General features: G+C 44.7%; 1 long non-coding RNA gene across 1 annotated transcript; it reads right to left on the bottom strand.

Moving 5' to 3' along the window:
- Positions 1 to 1090: 1090 nt before the first annotated feature.
- LOC140687585 (uncharacterized) lies at positions 1091 to 4175 on the bottom strand. Its single transcript, XR_012061976.1, has 2 exons — positions 4086 to 4175; positions 1091 to 1265 (listed from the first exon to the last, which is right to left on the bottom strand). It is a non-coding gene; the product is annotated as an uncharacterized lncRNA (long non-coding RNA).
- Positions 4176 to 5518: the final 1343 nt, after the last annotated feature.

Below are 5518 nucleotides of genomic sequence, written 5' to 3'. Positions count from 1 at the left end.
GAATAAAGCACATACTGACTATGTCATGGTGGGGAGATCCATCTTCACCCTGGGCCATCTTGCTTCTTTATCTACCCAAAGAATAAAAACTCAGCCCCACAATGTATTAGGCTGAAGATGTTCCTGAAGATTCCAAAGAGGAGATGGAAGAGGCTTGTCACCTTGCTCCCACACAGCTCTCACCATCATTGTCCCCACTGCAACCCTAGCCTTCCTTCTGACACGTTTCCCTTGGCACCAGCCTGCCCACGCCCAGATCTTCCTCTCAGCTTCCCCGGGTTTCCTTTCCTAGACAGAGCAATTGAGTTCACCTTCCATTCCTTCAAGCTGATACTTAGGTGGAAAAGGACCCTCTGCCTCCTAGGATGTATCGTCTTGGAAAGTAGCAGGAGGTTGTTAATACAAAAAAGAAAGAGAAGGGAGAGGGAGGAAGAGGGGGAGGAGGAGGGGAGGAAAAAGGGGAGGGAGAAGGAGGGAGGGAAAGAAAGAAAGAGAGAAAGAGAGAGAGAAGTTATGCCTTCCTTTCCCTGAACAGGCCATTAGAGAAGATGCAGTTTTTGGCTCTTGAACAGGGAATGGCAAACCACAGCCCACAGGCCAAATTCAGCCACATTCATTTAAGTATTGTCCACTCACTTAAATGGCTAAATTGAAGAGTTGTGGCAAAGACTATATGGTTCCCAAATATTTGCTATCTGGTCCTTTGTTGAAAAAGTTTGCTGATGTCTGACCTAGCGAGATTCATTCTTGTTCTAAGGACTCCCAAATTGAGGATCCCTTGTAGGTCCTGCTGCTGTTGTTTTCTGGTGGGGAAGGAACTGCGTTCTGGGCGGATGGAGGAATGAGGAGAATGCCCACTGTTCAGGGAGGAGGCAGGTTTGCCCCAGAAGCTCAGCGTCTGGGCCAGTTAGGACAGAGTCCGTGGGAGGAGGTCAGAACAGGTTTCTCAGAATCAGATCAGAAACCAACTTCCTCCAGTATCACCCCACCCTGCACACCCAGAACCATAGAAACTCCCTTTATCAGCCTTCTGTAGGGACCAAAGGGGATTGGATTATCATAGGGCTAACTGAGGAACATTCTGGAAGAGTTACAACACAAAAGAAGGTTTTAACAAATCACAGAGCTTTCCATGAGGGATCTGTTCTCGAAAACACCAGTGCGGTATGGTGGTGCAATGCTTTGTCTCTGGACTCAGATATTGCAGAGTTCTCAGAGTGACCCGGGGCACACTACTGTAGCTGTTGAAACCTCTTCTTTATCATCTGAAAAACAGGAAGAATAATAGTAGCCTCTTCATACAGTTGTTATGAGAAGTAGATTAGATAATGTATGAAAAATATTTAGCCCAGTTCCCAACACACTAATAACGTTCAGTACATGTTGGCTGGTGTCATCGTGGACAGTGAGCGAGGCTGACTCACATACCAGGATTGCTGTCATTGCCATTTTCTGAAAAGTCTTCTTAAGTATTATCATTAATGGGCCTGGAAAATTTTAGGCATTTAATAAATGGTAATAAAGATCTAGGTTGGAGATTACTTTGGCACATAGGGCATCTTTGAGACTCATTTGATTGAATTCGTGAGAAGAAATACATTATGAAACCCATCCCATACACTTGAGTGTGTGTGTTTTTAACTTTAAAAAGTGCTCATGAAATGCATAAGCTTCCAACATGCAGGTGACGGCATTTTCTACTATATTTTTTAAGTGGAGGACACAATCCACTCAGTTTTACCACCCACCAAAGGGGTTGGGCCCCACAGTTTGAAAAACATGGGTCATGGAATCATCAAACTCGACGTCCTGACACATAAATGTCTCTTGGCTGTAGCACAACCATTCTTGGCAATTATGAGACTTAGAATACTTCCCGTTATTGTTTTATGTATCTACATCTTGTATCCTTAATTATCTCTTTTGAAGTCAAAATTAAGTTGTATGCTTTCTTAGAATCCTGCGCAAGTTTCTATCATGGCGGTGGAAACAGAAGAGCTCTCAAAAATTGTTTTTAGGTGCAAGTGAATTTAGATTTACTGAAAATTGAAGAAATGGATTTTCCTATCTTCCACAGGAATTTTATAACACAAATTATAGGAGATAATCAAATGCTAAAACGATCTGTCTATTAAGGTCTACACTGGGATGTGAAAATCTCTCAGACAAGGGGTATTGAGCAAAATATGTAAGAAAGAAAAAAGCCCACAACAGTCCTACCAGCTCCTTTGTCCTCTCACCCCCACACTGCGCTGCTAAGGACGATTGTGGAAAGGCTGGAGGCCAATGACTTACTATCAAGATTTTCTCTTCTATCTTGACTTTTCTCCCCTAATTACACTCTTTCAAACTTTCTAAATTACTCTTCCCTCTGTCACTGACAGAAACACAACCCATATCCCCTATTTTGGCCCAGGTGACCTAATCAGAGCTCCAAGACCCTGAAAACCCTAGGAAGGGGCTCCGAGGCAGACTCCAGCTGCGGGACCCCACCTGCATTCCAGAGCCGCCCTCCGCTTCCAGCACATTCTGCCACCCTCAGTCCTGAGCCAGAGAAGACCAGCCTGCAGAATTCCAAATCCTGACCCTCCTTTCCTTTCTATTTCACACACATTTTCTAATCTTCGTCCTTTATAACCTGTTGACCTTTGCCCCCACTGGAATTTCTAAACAAGCTATCCACGCTCAGCCAGGTTAGGGAAGCTATTTGAGTTTCAAGTTTTTACATTTTTGCTTGAATCTTTATCTTTCAAACATTAGGCCTTAGATAAATCCACAGCAAAAAAACCCTGCAAAATATTAGTGGTATAGTGTTGACATCTTGTCTTTCTTCCTTCCTCCCTCCTTCCCTTCCTTCCTTTCTTCTAACTTGCTGAATATCTTACCTTTTCTTCAACAAATTATGAGATGAGGGACATTTTTTAAGTTGCTTAAGAAAAAAATTATCCTCTTCTGCTTCTCAAAATTTCAAGGAGCTTCTGTAGGAGAGTTCATCATAGCTAGTGTGTTCAGAGCTGAGCCTTAGAGGCAAGATCAGGAGAACAGGGGTTTTGTTTTCTGGCTTTTTTTGGTGGAGGAATAATTAAAAGGAAGATAACCTGGTCCTTCTTTGCTTTGTTATTTTGTGGCTATGTGACTCTAGGAAAGTGCCTTGCCCTACCTAAGCCTCAGAAAATTGAGGCTATTCATAGCATGTTACTCACAGCATCGTTGTGAGGATAATCACAACAGACAGCCCACTCACTGGTCCCAGGCAAGCACACAATACAGAATAATAATAATAATTATTATTATTATTGCCATAAGAGTCCTAATCCAAAGTCAGAATCCCTACAGGAGGAAACTTCTGGAGGTGACGGAATGTTTATTATCTTGACTGTGGTGACGATTTCACAGGTGTACGTATATGTTCATACCCATCAATTATATACATTGAATATATGCAGTTTTTTTAAAATAGCAACTACATCTCAAAAAAGCTTTAAAAAAAAATAGGGTTGACATGCATGCCAATATGAACAGGGCACCAATAACATCTGTCTCTTTTAGAAACTAGAAACTGAAACAATGTTATTAATAGATATGCTAAATTTTTTTTTCTGATCAAACAGTAGAAATGGCAAAAAAACAAACAAAAAGCCAAAACAAACAAACAAAACCCCCACAAAAGCCAGAGCCCATAATGCTGGATAGAAAGAGGACTCTGGCAACATAACAGAGGGAAAAACTGACTTCTGGTCCCACCAAGAATTTCCCACCAGTGAACAACCAGATGCAGTGGGAAGGACCTCCAAGAAGGAGACGTGACCTCGTGAACATCCCGTAAGAGGTCATCAGGACCTTCCGGTGTGACTGGCCTGCTGCTCCAATCAGACTCCCCAGAGCCAAGGGGTCCGAGGGCTTTACCTGCCCTTCCTGACAGATCCTGAAAAGCACACCGTCAGCAGTGGGATGGGGCTGAGTGGAGGAGTGTCCCTGAAGACTCCCCACACCAGCTGGGGAGAGGTTCTCAAAACGTGGTAATCGGAAGTAGAAATCGGAGGCGGGAAGAGGAGGACGGAGCAGTTTGTGTTCTGCAACATTACCCAGAATTCTCCAGACTCCACAACGCTAGCCAGGATTCCCCAGACTCCACAACATTATCCAGGATTCCCCAGACTCCACGTTACCCAGGATTCCCCAGACTCCACGTTACCCAGGATTCCCCAGACTCCACATTACCCAGGATTCCCCAGACCTCAGTTACCCAGAATTCCCCAGACTCCACAACATTACCCAGAATTCCCCAGACTCCACAATGTTACCCAGGATTCCCCACACTCCACAACGTTACCCAGGAGTCCTCAGACTCCACAACTTGGACCCTACATCCCAGAACTATGAACTGGGTGGACAGGAAGCAAGAATAAGGGATCACCCATGTCCCCAGCTCCCAGAGTTTCCTGCCAGGCCTTCTAACAGCTTTGGGAATGTGATTTTCCTTAAACGTCTGCAGGCCCTTAAGGAGATGTGGAAGCCGGCCCCCAGTTCACCAGACCTATTAAAAAGCTAACTTCCCGGCTGAGATGCTCCAGGTAGACCACCTATAAAGGCGAGGGAGAGACCTTCAGATGTCCCTGAAGCCAACTCTCTGCTCTTTTGGATGCCCTGGGCTGTACCTCAGCCCTTAGAGGAAGAAATGAAGTACCTGGTGACCTCTGGCTCCACTCTCAACCCGCAAGATTAGTGGAGGAAAACTTTTCATAATACAGATGTTAGAAGCTGATTATCTACGTCTCCATCTGGAAAAAAAAAAAATGGAGGTACAGACATTCCCCTGCGTTTCCCAGTCTCCAACATTTTGGCCCTGAGCCCTGAAGACCCAGGAGGCTGAGAACAACAAAGACATTTCGTCTCATGGTGAATTCCCATCTTCTACAATTTCCTGTCAAATCTGCAGCTGTTCTCCACGCCAGGACGTCACAAGGCACAAGTCACATCTCTCCGGCTGGGGAGGACTCTAGGGATCATCCAAGCCATCCCCCCGGCTCTCAGGAGCTACACTCAAATCATGGGATACACTCGTGGCTTTGGGAATGTGATTTCCCTTAAACGTCTGCCAGACCCTTTCCAGGAGGAAGCTTTCAAGGTTGTACATCCTGATGCAGAGTCAGAAAATCAGAAACGGGGAGCTGCTCCTTAAAATTTCCCTTCCCTCCCTCATATGTGAAGAATCTCTGATTTGCATTTAATAGACGCCTTTGATAACACATCCACCATTGCCACATATATAGAAACCACAAATTTCTGGTCAATGTCCCTGGGATGGGCCAGGCCACTGTGTGTGATGGACAAAATCGGTTGTATCTCAGGACTAAGAATGAGCTGAAGGTGAGTGTGTGTGTGTGTGTGTGTGTGTGTGTGTGTTTTACGTATATGGACTTTGTGGTTTTGAGGCTGGATGATTGAGGTTTCACCTCTGATGGAGTAAGCAAATCAGGAACCAAAGAAAGGAGAGGGTGTGGGAATGACAAGAGCA

This window comes from Vicugna pacos, chromosome 20 (genome assembly GCF_048564905.1).
Source record: "Vicugna pacos chromosome 20, VicPac4, whole genome shotgun sequence".
Taxonomy (NCBI): domain Eukaryota; kingdom Metazoa; phylum Chordata; class Mammalia; order Artiodactyla; family Camelidae; genus Vicugna; species Vicugna pacos.
This window is presented reverse-complemented; position numbering and strand designations above follow the sequence as displayed.